The sequence below is a fragment of the Rhinoderma darwinii genome, chromosome 3 (genome assembly GCF_050947455.1).
Source record: "Rhinoderma darwinii isolate aRhiDar2 chromosome 3, aRhiDar2.hap1, whole genome shotgun sequence".
Lineage (NCBI taxonomy): Eukaryota > Metazoa > Chordata > Amphibia > Anura > Rhinodermatidae > Rhinoderma > Rhinoderma darwinii.
In genome coordinates this window covers 76,992,675-77,009,095 of record NC_134689.1, presented here as the reverse complement: position 1 = coordinate 77,009,095, position 16,421 = coordinate 76,992,675, and the positions used below count along the sequence as shown (strand labels likewise).

Below are 16,421 nucleotides of genomic sequence, written 5' to 3'. Positions count from 1 at the left end.
TAAGTAAACTATGTAAGACAATACAGATTCCTCTGCTTACTTGAGTGAATGTTATAGAGAATGGAACTCCACTAAACTACTGCTGGGTACCTCCCAGGGTAGTTTTTCTGTATTTTCAGGTTAAAGCAAGAACAAGGGTTCTTCAGGACCTCTTTGTTACAGCACTGTTAATCATAAACCAATAACTACATGATGGAAATGGACAAGAAACAGTTCTAATCTTTCTATTTTAAATTCCCAAAAACTGGACCCTTAACATGACGGTTTTTTCTTCCATTTCTGAAAGGCTTAGCTTTTCTATAAGTCAGGATGGCCGAGCGGTCTAAGGCGCTGCGTTCAGGTCGCAGTCTCCCCTGGAGGCGTGGGTTCAAATCCCACTTCTGACAATACAACTTTTCTTAAACACACTGCAATGTCATTCCGACAGCGCTAGTGAAAAAACCCACTATGCCAAAACACACCCCAAAATGTTAGACTCTTCAGATGACTGGCTTGGCATCCAATCTTGAAAGTTTTCTTATTTGTGTAGGATAGGATGACCGAGCAGTCTCTCGTGAAGGCGTGGATTTAAATCCCACTTTTGAATACTCATATTTAAGTAAACTATGTAAGACAATACCGATTCCTCTGCTTACTTGAGTGAATGTTATAGAGAATGGAACTCCACTAAACTACTGCTGGGTACCTCCCAGGGTAGTTTTTCTGTATTTTCAGGTTAAAGCAAGAACAAGGGTTCTTCAGGACCTCTTTTTTACAGCACTGTTAATCATAAACCAATAACTACATGATGGAAATGGACAAGAAACAGTACTAATCTTTCTATTTTCTATTTCATATTTAAGTAACTATGTAAGACAATACAGATTCCTCTGCTTACTTGAGTGAATGTTATAGAGAATGGAACTCCACTAAACTACTGCTGGGTACCTCCCAGGGTAGTTTTTCTGTATTTTCAGGTTAAAGCAAGAACAAGGGTTCTTCAGGACCTCTTTGTTACAGCACTGTTAATCATAAACCAATAACTACATGATGGAAATGGACAAGAAACAGTTCTAATCTTTCTATTTTAAATTCCCAAAAACTGGACCCTTAACATGACGGTTTTTTCTTAGATTTCTGAAAGGCTTGGCTTTTCGATAAGTCAGGATGGCCGAGCGGTCTAAGGCGCTGCGTTCAGGTCGCAGTCTCCCCTGGAGGCGTGGGTTCAAATCCCACTTCTGACAATACAACTTTTATTAAACACACTGCAATGTCATTCCGACAGCGCTAGTGAAAAAACCCACTATGCCAAAACACACCCCAAAATGTTAGACTCTTCAGATGACTGGCTTGGCATCCAATCTTGAAAGTTTTCTTATTTGTGTAGGATAGGATGACCGAGCAGTCTCTCGTGAAGGCGTGGATTTAAATCCCACTTTTGAATACTCATATTTAAGTAAACTATGTAAGACAATACCGATTCCTCTGCTTACTTGAGTGAATGTTATAGAGAATGGAACTCCACTAAACTACTGCTGGGTACCTCCCAGGGTAGTTTTTCTGTATTTTCAGGTTAAAGCAAGAACAAGGGTTCTTCAGGACCTCTTTTTTACAGCACTGTTAATCATAAACCAATAACTACATGATGGAAATGGACAAGAAACAGTACTAATCTTTCTATTTTCTATTTCATATTTAAGTAACTATGTAAGACAATACAGATTCCTCTGCTTACTTGAGTGAATGTTATAGAGAATGGAACTCCACTAAACTACTGCTGGGTACCTCCCAGGGTAGTTTTTCTGTATTTTCAGGTTAAAGCAAGAACAAGGGTTCTTCAGGACCTCTTTTTTACAGCATTAATCATAAACCAATAACTACATGATGGAAATGGACAAGAAACAGTACTAATCTTTCTATTTTCTATTTCATATTTAAGTAACTATGTAAGACAATACAGATTCCTCTGCTTACTTGAGTGAATGTTATAGAGAATGGAACTCCACTAAACTACTGCTGGGTACCTCCCAGGGTAGTTTTTCTGTATTTTCAGGTTAAAGCAAGAACAAGGGTTCTTCAGGACCTCTTTGTTACAGCACTGTTAATCATAAACCAATAACTACATGATGGAAATGGACAAGAAACAGTTCTAATCTTTCTATTTTAAATTCCCAAAAACTGGACCCTTAACATGACGGTTTTTTCTTCCATATCTGAAAGGCTTGGCTTTTCTATAAGTCAGGATGGCCGAGCGGTCTAAGGCGCTGCGTTAAGGTCACAGCCTCCCCTGGAGGCGTGGGTTCAAATCCCACTTCTGACAATACAACTTTTCTTAAACACTCTGCAATGTCATTCCGACAGCGCTAGTGAAAAAACCCACTATGCCAAAACACACCCCAAAATGTTAGACTCTTCAGATGACTGGCTTGGCATCCAATCTTGAAAGTTTTCTTATTTGTGTAGGATAGGATGACCGAGCAGTCTCTCGTGAAGGCGTGGATTTAAATCCCACTTTTGAATACTCATATTTAAGTAAACTATGTAAGACAATACAGATTCCTCTGCTTACTTGAGTGAATGTTATAGAGAATGGAACTCCACTAAACTACTGCTGGGTACCTCCCAGGGTAGTTTTTCTGTATTTTCAGGTTAAAGCAAGAACAAGGGTTCTTCAGGACCTCTTTGTTACAGCACTGTTAATCATAAACCAATAACTACATGATGGAAATGGACAAGAAACAGTTCTAATCTTTCTATTTTAAATTCCCAAAAACTGGACCCTTAACATGACGGTTTTTTCTTCCATTTCTGAAAGGCTTGGCTTTTCTATAAGTCAGGATGGCCGAGCGGTCTAAGGCGCTGCGTTCAGGTCGCAGTCTCCCCTGGAGGCGTGGGTTCAAATCCCACTTCTGACAATACAACTTTTATTAAACACACTGCAATGTCATTCCGACAGCGCTAGTGAAAAAACCCACTATGCCAAAACACACCCCAAAATGTTAGACTCTTCAGATGACTGGCTTGGCATCCAATCTTGAAAGTTTTCTTATTTGTGTAGGATAGGATGACCGAGCAGTCTCTCGTGAAGGCGTGGATTTAAATCCCACTTTTGAATACTCATATTTAAGTAAACTATGTAAGACAATACCGATTCCTCTGCTTACTTGAGTGAATGTTATAGAGAATGGAACTCCACTAAACTACTGCTGGGTACCTCCCAGGGTAGTTTTTCTGTATTTTCAGGTTAAAGCAAGAACAAGGGTTCTTCAGGACCTCTTTTTTACAGCACTGTTAATCATAAACCAATAACTACATGATGGAAATGGACAAGAAACAGTACTAATCTTTCTATTTTCTATTTCATATTTAAGTAACTATGTAAGACAATACAGATTCCTCTGCTTACTTGAGTGAATGTTATAGAGAATGGAACTCCACTAAACTACTGCTGGGTACCTCCCAGGGTAGTTTTTCTGTATTTTCAGGTTAAAGCAAGAACAAGGGTTCTTCAGGACCTCTTTTTTACAGCATTAATCATAAACCAATAACTACATGATGGAAATGGACAAGAAACAGTACTAATCTTTCTATTTTCTATTTCATATTTAAGTAACTATGTAAGACAATACAGATTCCTCTGCTTACTTGAGTGAATGTTATAGAGAATGGAACTCCACTAAACTACTGCTGGGTACCTCCCAGGGTAGTTTTTCTGTATTTTCAGGTTAAAGCAAGAACAAGGGTTCTTCAGGACCTCTTTGTTACAGCACTGTTAATCATAAACCAATAACTACATGATGGAAATGGACAAGAAACAGTTCTAATCTTTCTATTTTAAATTCCCAAAAACTGGACCCTTAACATGACGGTTTTTTCTTCCATATCTAAAAGGCTTGGCTTTTCTATAAGTCAGGATGGCCGAGCGGTCTAAGGCGCTGCGTTAAGGTCACAGCCTCCCCTGGAGGCGTGGGTTCAAATCCCACTTCTGACAATACAACTTTTCTTAAACACTCTGCAATGTCATTCCGACAGCGCTAGTGAAAAAACCCACTATGCCAAAACACACCCCAAAATGTTAGACTCTTCAGATGACTGGCTTGGCATCCAATCTTGAAAGTTTTCTTATTTGTGTAGGATAGGATGACCGAGCAGTCTCTCGTGAAGGCGTGGATTTAAATCCCACTTTTGAATACTCATATTTAAGTAAACTATGTAAGACAATACAGATTCCTCTGCTTACTTGAGTGAATGTTATAGAGAATGGAACTCCACTAAACTACTGCTGGGTACCTCCCAGGGTAGTTTTTCTGTATTTTCAGGTTAAAGCAAGAACAAGGGTTCTTCAGGACCTCTTTGTTACAGCACTGTTAATCATAAACCAATAACTACATGATGGAAATGGACAAGAAACAGTTCTAATCTTTCTATTTTAAATTCCCAAAAACTGGACCCTTAACATGACGGTTTTTTCTTCCATTTCTGAAAGGCTTGGCTTTTCTATAAGTCAGGATGGCCGAGCGGTCTAAGGCGCTGCGTTCAGGTCGCAGTCTCCCCTGGAGGCGTGGGTTCAAATCCCACTTCTGACAATACAACTTTTCTTAAACACACTGCAATGTCATTCCGACAGCGCTAGTGAAAAAACCCACTATGCCAAAACACACCCCAAAATGTTAGACTCTTCAGATGACTGGCTTGGCATCCAATCTTGAAAGTTTTCTTATTTGTGTAGGATAGGATGACCGAGCAGTCTCTCGTGAAGGCGTGGATTTAAATCCCACTTTTGAATACTCATATTTAAGTAAACTATGTAAGACAATACAGATTCCTCTGCTTACTTGAGTGAATGTTATAGAGAATGGAACTCCACTAAACTACTGCTGGGTACCTCCCAGGGTAGTTTTTCTGTATTTTCAGGTTAAAGCAAGAACAAGGGTTCTTCAGGACCTCTTTGTTACAGCACTGTTAATCATAAACCAATAACTACATGATGGAAATGGACAAGAAACAGTTCTAATCTTTCTATTTTAAATTCCCAAAAACTGGACCCTTAACATGACGGTTTTTTCTTCCATTTCTGAAAGGCTTGGCTTTTCTATAAGTCAGGATGGCCGAGCGGTCTAAGGCGCTGCGTTAAGGTCGCAGTCTCCCCTGGAGGCGTGGGTTCAAATCCCACTTCTGACAATACAACTTTTCTTAAACACACTGCAATGTCATTCCGACAGCGCTAGTGAAAAAACCCACTATGCCAAAACACGCCCCAAAATGTTAGACTCTTCAGATGACTGGCTTGGCGTCCAATCTTGAAAGTTTTCTTATTTGTGTAGGATAGGATGACCGAGCAGTCTCTCGTGAAGGCGTGGATTTAAATCCCACTTTTGAATACTCATATTTAAGTAAACTATGTAAGACAATACCGATTCCTCTGCTTACTTGAGTGAATGTTATAGAGAATGGAACTCCACTAAACTACTGCTGGGTACCTCCCAGGGTAGTTTTTCTGTATTTTCAGGTTAAAGCAAGAACAAGGGTTCTTCAGGACCTCTTTGTTACAGCACTGTTAATCATAAACCAATAACTACATGATGGAAATGGACAAGAAACAGTTCTAATCTTTCTATTTTAAATTCCCAAAAACTGGACCCTTAACATGACGGTTTTTTCTTCCATTTCTGAAAGGCTTGGCTTTTCTATAAGTCAGGATGGCCGAGCGGTCTAAGGCGCTGCGTTCAGGTCGCAGTCTTCCCTGGAGGCGTGGGTTCAAATCCCACTTCTGACAATACAACTTTTCTTAAACACACTGCAATGTCATTCCGACAGCGCTAGTGAAAAAACCCACTATGCCAAAACACACCCCAAAATGTTAGACTCTTCAGATGACTGGCTTGGCATCCAATCTTGAAAGTTTTCTTATTTGTGTAGGATAGGATGACCGAGCAGTCTCTCGTGAAGGCGTGGATTTAAATCCCACTTTTGAATACTCATATTTAAGTAAACTATGTAAGACAATACAGATTCCTCTGCTTACTTGAGTGAATGTTATAGAGAATGGAACTCCACTAAACTACTGCTGGGTACCTCCCAGGGTAGTTTTTCTGTATTTTCAGGTTAAAGCAAGAACAAGGGTTCTTCAGGACCTCTTTGTTACAGCACTGTTAATCATAAACCAATAACTACATGATGGAAATGGACAAGAAACAGTTCTAATCTTTCTATTTTAAATTCCCAAAAACTGGACCCTTAACATGACGGTTTTTTCTTCCATTTCTGAAAGGCTTAGCTTTTCTATAAGTCAGGATGGCCGAGCGGTCTAAGGCGCTGCGTTCAGGTCGCAGTCTCCCCTGGAGGCGTCGGTTCAAATCCCACTTCTGACAATACAACTTTTCTTAAACACACTGCAATGTCATTCCGACAGCGCTAGTGAAAAAACCCACTATGCCAAAACACACCCCAAAATGTTAGACTCTTCAGATGACTGGCTTGGCATCCAATCTTGAAAGTTTTCTTATTTGTGTAGGATAGGATGACCGAGCAGTCTCTCGTGAAGGCGTGGATTTAAATCCCACTTTTGAATACTCATATTTAAGTAAACTATGTAAGACAATACCGATTCCTCTGCTTACTTGAGTGAATGTTATAGAGAATGGAACTCCACTAAACTACTGCTGGGTACCTCCCAGGGTAGTTTTTCTGTATTTTCAGGTTAAAGCAAGAACAAGGGTTCTTCAGGACCTCTTTGTTACAGCACTGTTAATCATAAACCAATAACTACATGATGGAAATGGACAAGAAACAGTTCTAATCTTTCTATTTTAAATTCCCAAAAACTGGACCCTTAACATGACGGTTTTTTCTTCCATTTCTGAAAGGCTTGGCTTTTCTATAAGTCAGGATGGCCGAGCGGTCTAAGGCGCTGCGTTCAGGTCGCAGTCTTCCCTGGAGGCGTGGGTTCAAATCCCACTTCTGACAATACAACTTTTCTTAAACACACTGCAATGTCATTCCGACAGCGCTAGTGAAAAAACCCACTATGCCAAAACACACCCCAAAATGTTAGACTCTTCAGATGACTGGCTTGGCATCCAATCTTGAAAGTTTTCTTATTTGTGTAGGATAGGATGACCGAGCAGTCTCTCGTGAAGGCGTGGATTTAAATCCCACTTTTGAATACTCATATTTAAGTAAACTATGTAAGACAATACAGATTCCTCTGCTTACTTGAGTGAATGTTATAGAGAATGGAACTCCACTAAACTACTGCTGGGTACCTCCCAGGGTAGTTTTTCTGTATTTTCAGGTTAAAGCAAGAACAAGGGTTCTTCAGGACCTCTTTGTTACAGCACTGTTAATCATAAACCAATAACTACATGATGGAAATGGACAAGAAACAGTTCTAATCTTTCTATTTTAAATTCCCAAAAACTGGACCCTTAACATGACGGTTTTTTCTTCCATTTCTGAAAGGCTTAGCTTTTCTATAAGTCAGGATGGCCGAGCGGTCTAAGGCGCTGCGTTCAGGTCGCAGTCTCCCCTGGAGGCGTCGGTTCAAATCCCACTTCTGACAATACAACTTTTCTTAAACACACTGCAATGTCATTCCGACAGCGCTAGTGAAAAAACCCACTATGCCAAAACACACCCCAAAATGTTAGACTCTTCAGATGACTGGCTTGGCATCCAATCTTGAAAGTTTTCTTATTTGTGTAGGATAGGATGACCGAGCAGTCTCTCGTGAAGGCGTGGATTTAAATCCCACTTTTGAATACTCATATTTAAGTAAACTATGTAAGACAATACCGATTCCTCTGCTTACTTGAGTGAATGTTATAGAGAATGGAACTCCACTAAACTACTGCTGGGTACCTCCCAGGGTAGTTTTTCTGTATTTTCAGGTTAAAGCAAGAACAAGGGTTCTTCAGGACCTCTTTTTTACAGCACTGTTAATCATAAACCAATAACTACATGATGGAAATGGACAAGAAACAGTACTAATCTTTCTATTTTCTATTTCATATTTAAGTAACTATGTAAGACAATACAGATTCCTCTGCTTACTTGAGTGAATGTTATAGAGAATGGAACTCCACTAAACTACTGCTGGGTACCTCCCAGGGTAGTTTTTCTGTATTTTCAGGTTAAAGCAAGAACAAGGGTTCTTCAGGACCTCTTTGTTACACCACTGTTAATCATAAACCAATAACTACATGATGGAAATGGACAAGAAACAGTTCTAATCTTTCTATTTTAAATTCCCAAAAACTGGACCCTTAACATGACGGTTTTTTCTTCCATATCTGAAAGGCTTGGATTTTCTATAAGTCAGGATGGCCGAGCGGTCTAAGGCGCTGCATTCAGGTCGCAGTCTCCCCTCGAGGCGTGGGTTCAAATCCCACTTCTGACAATACAACTTTTATTAAACACACTGCAATGTCATTCCGACAGCGCTAGTGAAAAAACCCACTATGCCAAAACACACCCCAAAATGTTAGACTCTTCAGATGACTGGCTTGGCATCCAATCTTGAAAGTTTTCTTATTTGTGTAGGATAGGATGACCGAGCAGTCTCTCGTGAAGGCGTGGATTTAAATCCCACTTTTGAATACTCATATTTAAGTAAACTATGTAAGACAATACCGATTCCTCTGCTTACTTGAGTGAATGTTATAGAGAATGGAACTCCACTAAACTACTGCTGGGTACCTCCCAGGGTAGTTTTTCTGTATTTTCAGGTTAAAGCAAGAACAAGGGTTCTTCAGGACCTCTTTTTTACAGCACTGTTAATCATAAACCAATAACTACATGATGGAAATGGACAAGAAACAGTACTAATCTTTCTATTTTCTATTTCATATTTAAGTAACTATGTAAGACAATACAGATTCCTCTGCTTACTTGAGTGAATGTTATAGAGAATGGAACTCCACTAAACTACTGCTGGGTACCTCCCAGGGTAGTTTTTCTGTATTTTCAGGTTAAAGCAAGAACAAGGGTTCTTCAGGACCTCTTTGTTACAGCACTGTTAATCATAAACCAATAACTACATGATGGAAATGGACAAGAAACAGTTCTAATCTTTCTATTTTAAATTCCCAAAAACTGGACCCTTAACATGACGGTTTTTTCTTCCATATCTGAAAGGCTTGGCTTTTCTATAAGTCAGGATGGCCGAGCGGTTTAAGGCGCTGCGTTAAGGTCACAGCCTCCCCTGGAGGCGTGGGTTCAAATCCCACTTCTGACAAAACTTTTCTTAAACACTCTGCAATGTCATTCCGACAGCGCTAGTGAAAAAACCCACTATGCCAAAACACACCCCAAAATGTTAGACTCTTCAGATGACTGGCTTGGCATCCAATCTTGAAAGTTTTCTTATTTGTGTAGGATAGGATGACCGAGCAGTCTCTCGTGAAGGCGTGGATTTAAATCCCACTTTTGAATACTCATATTTAAGTAAACTATGTAAGACAATACAGATTCCTCTGCTTACTTGAGTGAATGTTATAGAGAATGGAACTCCACTAAACTACTGCTGGGTACCTCCCAGGGTAGTTTTTCTGTATTTTCAGGTTAAAGCAAGAACAAGGGTTCTTCAGGACCTCTTTGTTACAGCACTGTTAATCATAAACCAATAACTACATGATGGAAATGGACAAGAAACAGTTCTAATCTTTCTATTTTAAATTCCCAAAAACTGGACCCTTAACATGACGGTTTTTTCTTCCATATCTGAAAGGCTTGGCTTTTCTATAAGTCAGGATGGCCGAGCGGTTTAAGGCGCTGCGTTAAGGTCACAGCCTCCCCTGGAGGCGTGGGTTCAAATCCCACTTCTGACAATACAACTTTTCTTAAACACTCTGCAATGTCATTCCGACAGCGCTAGTGAAAAAACCCACTATGCCAAAACACACCCCAAAATGTTAGACTCTTCAGATGACTGGCTTGGCATCCAATCTTGAAAGTTTTCTTATTTGTGTAGGATAGGATGACCGAGCAGTCTCTCGTGAAGGCGTGGATTTAAATCCCACTTTTGAATACTCATATTTAAGTAAACTATGTAAGACAATACAGATTCCTCTGCTTACTTGAGTGAATGTTATAGAGAATGGAACTCCACTAAACTACTGCTGGGTACCTCCCAGGGTAGTTTTTCTGTATTTTCAGGTTAAAGCAAGAACAAGGGTTCTTCAGGACCTCTTTGTTACAGCACTGTTAATCATAAACCAATAACTACATGATGGAAATGGACAAGAAACAGTTCTAATCTTTCTATTTTAAATTCCCAAAAACTGGACCCTTAACATGACGGTTTTTTCTTCCATTTCTGAAAGGCTTAGCTTTTCTATAAGTCAGGATGGCCGAGCGGTCTAAGGCGCTGCGTTCAGGTCGCAGTCTCCCCTGGAGGCGTGGGTTCAAATCCCACTTCTGACAATACAACTTTTCTTAAACACACTGCAATGTCATTCCGACAGCGCTAGTGAAAAAACCCACTATGCCAAAACACACCCCAAAATGTTAGACTCTTCAGATGACTGGCTTGGCGTCCAATCTTGAAAGTTTTCTTATTTGTGTAGGATAGGATGACCGAGCAGTCTCTCGTGAAGGCGTGGATTTAAATCCCACTTTTGAATACTCATATTTAAGTAAACTATGTAAGACAATACCGATTCCTCTGCTTACTTGAGTGAATGTTATAGAGAATGGAACTCCACTAAACTACTGCTGGGTACCTCCCAGGGTAGTTTTTCTGTATTTTCAGGTTAAAGCAAGAACAAGGGTTCTTCAGGACCTCTTTGTTACAGCACTGTTAATCATAAACCAATAACTACATGATGGAAATGGACAAGAAACAGTTCTAATCTTTCTATTTTAAATTCCCAAAAACTGGACCCTTAACATGACGGTTTTTTCTTCCATTTCTGAAAGGCTTGGCTTTTCTATAAGTCAGGATGGCCGAGCGGTCTAAGGCGCTGCGTTCAGGTCGCAGTCTCCCCTGGAGGCGTGGGTTCAAATCCCACTTCTGACAATACAACTTTTCTTAAACACACTGCAATGTCATTCCGACAGCGCTAGTGAAAAAACCCACTATGCCAAAACACGCCCCAAAATGTTAGACTCTTCAGATGACTGGCTTGGCATCCAATCTTGAAAGTTTTCTTATTTGTGTAGGATAGGATGACCGAGCAGTCTCTCGTGAAGGCGTGGATTTAAATCCCACTTTTGAATACTCATATTTAAGTAAACTATGTAAGACAATACCGATTCCTCTGCTTACTTGAGTGAATGTTATAGAGAATGGAACTCCACTAAACTACTGCTGGGTACCTCCCAGGGTAGTTTTTCTGTATTTTCAGGTTAAAGCAAGAACAAGGGTTCTTCAGGACCTCTTTGTTACAGCACTGTTAATCATAAACCAATAACTACATGATGGAAATGGACAAGAAACAGTACTAATCTTTCTATTTTCTATTTCATATTTAAGTAACTATGTAAGACAATACAGATTCCTCTGCTTACTTGAGTGAATGTTATAGGGAATGGAACTCCACTAAACTACTGCTGGGTACCTCCCAGGGTAGTTTTTCTGTATTTTCAGGTTAAAGCAAGAACAAGGGTTCTTCAGGACCTCTTTTTTACAGCATTAATCATAAACCAATAACTACATGATGGAAATGGACAAGAAACAGTACTAATCTTTCTATTTTCTATTTCATATTTAAGTAACTATGTAAGACAATACAGATTCCTCTGCTTACTTGAGTGAATGTTATAGAGAATGGAACTCCACTAAACTACTGCTGGGTACCTCCCAGGGTAGTTTTTCTGTATTTTCAGGTTAAAGCAAGAACAAGGGTTCTTCAGGACCTCTTTGTTACAGCACTGTTAATCATAAACCAATAACTACATGATGGAAATGGACAAGAAACAGTTCTAATCTTTCTATTTTAAATTCCCAAAAACTGGACCCTTAACATGACGGTTTTTTCTTCCATATCTGAAAGGCTTGGCTTTTCTATAAGTCAGGATGGCCGAGCGGTTTAAGGCGCTGCGTTAAGGTCACAGCCTCCCCTGGAGGCGTGGGTTCAAATCCCACTTCTGACAATACAACTTTTCTTAAACACTCTGCAATGTCATTCCGACAGCGCTAGTGAAAAAACCCACTATGCCAAAACACACCCCAAAATGTTAGACTCTTCAGATGACTGGCTTGGCATCCAATCTTGAAAGTTTTCTTATTTGTGTAGGATAGGATGACCGAGCAGTCTCTCGTGAAGGCGTGGATTTAAATCCCACTTTTGAATACTCATATTTAAGTAAACTATGTAAGACAATACAGATTCCTCTGCTTACTTGAGTGAATGTTATAGAGAATGGAACTCCACTAAACTACTGCTGGGTACCTCCCAGGGTAGTTTTTCTGTATTTTCAGGTTAAAGCAAGAACAAGGGTTCTTCAGGACCTCTTTGTTACAGCACTGTTAATCATAAACCAATAACTACATGATGGAAATGGACAAGAAACAGTTCTAATCTTTCTATTTTAAATTCCCAAAAACTGGACCCTTAACATGACGGTTTTTTCTTCCATTTCTGAAAGGCTTAGCTTTTCTATAAGTCAGGATGGCCGAGCGGTCTAAGGCGCTGCGTTCAGGTCGCAGTCTCCCCTGGAGGCGTGGGTTCAAATCCCACTTCTGACAATACAACTTTTCTTAAACACACTGCAATGTCATTCCGACAGCGCTAGTGAAAAAACCCACTATGCCAAAACACACCCCAAAATGTTAGACTCTTCAGATGACTGGCTTGGCATCCAATCTTGAAAGTTTTCTTATTTGTGTAGGATAGGATGACCGAGCAGTCTCTCGTGAAGGCGTGGATTTAAATCCCACTTTTGAATACTCATATTTAAGTAAACTATGTAAGACAATACAGATTCCTCTGCTTACTTGAGTGAATGTTATAGAGAATGGAACTCCACTAAACTACTGCTGGGTACCTCCCAGGGTAGTTTTTCTGTATTTTCAGGTTAAAGCAAGAACAAGGGTTCTTCAGGACCTCTTTTTTACAGCACTGTTAATCATAAACCAATAACTACATGATGGAAATGGACAAGAAACAGTACTAATCTTTCTATTTTCTATTTCATATTTAAGTAACTATGTAAGACAATACAGATTCCTCTGCTTACTTGAGTGAATGTTATAGAGAATGGAACTCCACTAAACTACTGCTGGGTACCTCCCAGGGTAGTTTTTCTGTATTTTCAGGTTAAAGCAAGAACAAGGGTTCTTCAGGACCTCTTTTTTACAGCATTAATCATAAACCAATAACTACATGATGGAAATGGACAAGAAACAGTACTAATCTTTCTATTTTCTATTTCATATTTAAGTAACTATGTAAGACAATACAGATTCCTCTGCTTACTTGAGTGAATGTTATAGAGAATGGAACTCCACTAAACTACTGCTGGGTACCTCCCAGGGTAGTTTTTCTGTATTTTCAGGTTAAAGCAAGAACAAGGGTTCTTCAGGACCTCTTTGTTACAGCACTGTTAATCATAAACCAATAACTACATGATGGAAATGGACAAGAAACAGTTCTAATCTTTCTATTTTAAATTCCCAAAAACTGGACCCTTAACATGACGGTTTTTTCTTCCATATCTGAAAGGCTTGGCTTTTCTATAAGTCAGGATGGCCGAGCGGTTTAAGGCGCTGCGTTAAGGTCACAGCCTCCCCTGGAGGCGTGGGTTCAAATCCCACTTCTGACAATACAACTTTTCTTAAACACTCTGCAATGTCATTCCGACAGCGCTAGTGAAAAAACCCACTATGCCAAAACACACCCCAAAATGTTAGACTCTTCAGATGACTGGCTTGGCATCCAATCTTGAAAGTTTTCTTATTTGTGTAGGATAGGATGACCGAGCAGTCTCTCGTGAAGGCGTGGATTTAAATCCCACTTTTGAATACTCATATTTAAGTAAACTATGTAAGACAATACAGATTCCTCTGCTTACTTGAGTGAATGTTATAGAGAATGGAACTCCACTAAACTACTGCTGGGTACCTCCCAGGGTAGTTTTTCTGTATTTTCAGGTTAAAGCAAGAACAAGGGTTCTTCAGGACCTCTTTGTTACAGCACTGTTAATCATAAACCAATAACTACATGATGGAAATGGACAAGAAACAGTTCTAATCTTTCTATTTTAAATTCCCAAAAACTGGACCCTTAACATGACGGTTTTTTCTTCCATTTCTGAAAGGCTTGGCTTTTCTATAAGTCAGGATGGCCGAGCGGTCTAAGGCGCTGCGTTCAGGTCGCAGTCTCCCCTGGAGGCGTGGGTTCAAATCCCACTTCTGACAATACAACTTTTCTTAAACACACTGCAATGTCATTCCGACAGCGCTAGTGAAAAAACCCACTATGCCAAAACACACCCCAAAATGTTAGACTCTTCAGATGACTGGCTTGGCATCCAATCTTGAAAGTTTTCTTATTTGTGTAGGATAGGATGACCGAGCAGTCTCTCGTGAAGGCGTGGATTTAAATCCCACTTTTGAATACTCATATTTAAGTAAACTATGTAAGACAATACAGATTCCTCTGCTTACTTGAGTGAATGTTATAGAGAATGGAACTCCACTAAACTACTGCTGGGTACCTCCCAGGGTAGTTTTTCTGTATTTTCAGGTTAAAGCAAGAACAAGGGTTCTTCAGGACCTCTTTTTTACAGCACTGTTAATCATAAACCAATAACTACATGATGGAAATGGACAAGAAACAGTACTAATCTTTCTATTTTCTATTTCATATTTAAGTAACTATGTAAGACAATACAGATTCCTCTGCTTACTTGAGTGAATGTTATAGAGAATGGAACTCCACTAAACTACTGCTGGGTACCTCCCAGGGTAGTTTTTCTGTATTTTCAGGTTAAAGCAAGAACAAGGGTTCTTCAGGACCTCTTTTTTACAGCATTAATCATAAACCAATAACTACATGATGGAAATGGACAAGAAACAGTACTAATCTTTCTATTTTCTATTTCATATTTAAGTAACTATGTAAGACAATACAGATTCCTCTGCTTACTTGAGTGAATGTTATAGAGAATGGAACTCCACTAAACTACTGCTGGGTACCTCCCAGGGTAGTTTTTCTGTATTTTCAGGTTAAAGCAAGAACAAGGGTTCTTCAGGACCTCTTTGTTACAGCACTGTTAATCATAAACCAATAACTACATGATGGAAATGGACAAGAAACAGTTCTAATCTTTCTATTTTAAATTCCCAAAAACTGGACCCTTAACATGACGGTTTTTTCTTCCATTTCTGAAAGGCTTGGCTTTTCTATAAGTCAGGATGGCCGAGCGGTCTAAGGCGCTGCGTTCAGGTCGCAGTCTCCCCTGGAGGCGTGGGTTCAAATCCCACTTCTGACAATACAACTTTTCTTAAACACACTGCAATGTCATTCCGACAGCGCTAGTGAAAAAACCCACTATGCCAAAACACACCCCAAAATGTTAGACTCTTCAGATGACTGGCTTGGCATCCAATCTTGAAAGTTTTCTTATTTGTGTAGGATAGGATGACCGAGCAGTCTCTCGTGAAGGCGTGGATTTAAATCCCACTTTTGAATACTCATATTTAAGTAAACTATGTAAGACAATACAGATTCCTCTGCTTACTTGAGTGAATGTTATAGAGAATGGAACTCCACTAAACTACTGCTGGGTACCTCCCAGGGTAGTTTTTCTGTATTTTCAGGTTAAAGCAAGAACAAGGGTTCTTCAGGACCTCTTTGTTACAGCACTGTTAATCATAAACCAATAACTACATGATGGAAATGGACAAGAAACAGTTCTAATCTTTCTATTTTAAATTCCCAAAAACTGGACCCTTAACATGACGGTTTTTTCTTCCATTTCTGAAAGGCTTGGCTTTTCTATAAGTCAGGATGGCCGAGCGGTCTAAGGCGCTGCGTTAAGGTCGCAGTCTCCCCTGGAGGCGTGGGTTCAAATCCCACTTCTGACAATACAACTTTTCTTAAACACACTGCAATGTCATTCCGACAGCGCTAGTGAAAAAACCCACTATGCCAAAACACACCCCAAAATGTTAGACTCTTCAGATGACTGGCTTGGCATCCAATCTTGAAAGTTTTCTTATTTGTGTAGGATAGGATGACCGAGCAGTCTCTCGTGAAGGCGTGGATTTAAATCCCACTTTTGAATACTCATATTTAAGTAAACTATGTAAGACAATACAGATTCCTCTGCTTACTTGAGTGAATGTTATAGAGAATGGAACTCCACTAAACTACTGCTGGGTACCTCCCAGGGTAGTTTTTCTGTATTTTCAGGTTAAAGCAAGAACAAGGGTTCTTCAGGACCTCTTTGTTACAGCACTGTTAATCATAAACCAATAACTACATGATGGAAATGGA

General features: G+C 39.7%; 13 non-coding genes across 13 annotated transcripts; all 13 read left to right on the top strand.

Annotated features, from left to right (window-relative positions):
* Positions 1-303: 303 nt before the first annotated feature.
* On the top strand, positions 304-386 carry TRNAL-CAG (transfer RNA leucine (anticodon CAG)). Its single transcript has one exon. It is a non-coding gene; the product is annotated as a tRNA-Leu (tRNA).
* Positions 387-1,140: 754 nt separating this feature from the next.
* Positions 1,141-1,223, top strand: TRNAL-CAG (transfer RNA leucine (anticodon CAG)). Its single transcript has one exon. It is a non-coding gene; the product is annotated as a tRNA-Leu (tRNA).
* A 1,588-nt stretch (positions 1,224-2,811) lies between these two features.
* TRNAL-CAG (transfer RNA leucine (anticodon CAG)) lies at positions 2,812-2,894 on the top strand. The gene has a single exon. It is a non-coding gene; the product is annotated as a tRNA-Leu (tRNA).
* Positions 2,895-4,482: 1,588 nt separating this feature from the next.
* Positions 4,483-4,565, top strand: TRNAL-CAG (transfer RNA leucine (anticodon CAG)). Its single transcript has one exon. It is a non-coding gene; the product is annotated as a tRNA-Leu (tRNA).
* A 512-nt stretch (positions 4,566-5,077) lies between these two features.
* TRNAL-AAG (transfer RNA leucine (anticodon AAG)) lies at positions 5,078-5,160 on the top strand. The gene has a single exon. It is a non-coding gene; the product is annotated as a tRNA-Leu (tRNA).
* A 512-nt stretch (positions 5,161-5,672) lies between these two features.
* On the top strand, positions 5,673-5,755 carry TRNAL-CAG (transfer RNA leucine (anticodon CAG)). Its single transcript has one exon. It is a non-coding gene; the product is annotated as a tRNA-Leu (tRNA).
* Positions 5,756-6,862: 1,107 nt separating this feature from the next.
* On the top strand, positions 6,863-6,945 carry TRNAL-CAG (transfer RNA leucine (anticodon CAG)). Its single transcript has one exon. It is a non-coding gene; the product is annotated as a tRNA-Leu (tRNA).
* Positions 6,946-10,318: 3,373 nt separating this feature from the next.
* On the top strand, positions 10,319-10,401 carry TRNAL-CAG (transfer RNA leucine (anticodon CAG)). The gene has a single exon. It is a non-coding gene; the product is annotated as a tRNA-Leu (tRNA).
* Positions 10,402-10,913: 512 nt separating this feature from the next.
* TRNAL-CAG (transfer RNA leucine (anticodon CAG)) lies at positions 10,914-10,996 on the top strand. The gene has a single exon. It is a non-coding gene; the product is annotated as a tRNA-Leu (tRNA).
* Positions 10,997-12,584: 1,588 nt separating this feature from the next.
* On the top strand, positions 12,585-12,667 carry TRNAL-CAG (transfer RNA leucine (anticodon CAG)). Its single transcript has one exon. It is a non-coding gene; the product is annotated as a tRNA-Leu (tRNA).
* Positions 12,668-14,255: 1,588 nt separating this feature from the next.
* On the top strand, positions 14,256-14,338 carry TRNAL-CAG (transfer RNA leucine (anticodon CAG)). The gene has a single exon. It is a non-coding gene; the product is annotated as a tRNA-Leu (tRNA).
* Positions 14,339-15,331: 993 nt separating this feature from the next.
* TRNAL-CAG (transfer RNA leucine (anticodon CAG)) lies at positions 15,332-15,414 on the top strand. Its single transcript has one exon. It is a non-coding gene; the product is annotated as a tRNA-Leu (tRNA).
* A 512-nt stretch (positions 15,415-15,926) lies between these two features.
* TRNAL-AAG (transfer RNA leucine (anticodon AAG)) lies at positions 15,927-16,009 on the top strand. The gene has a single exon. It is a non-coding gene; the product is annotated as a tRNA-Leu (tRNA).
* Positions 16,010-16,421: the final 412 nt, after the last annotated feature.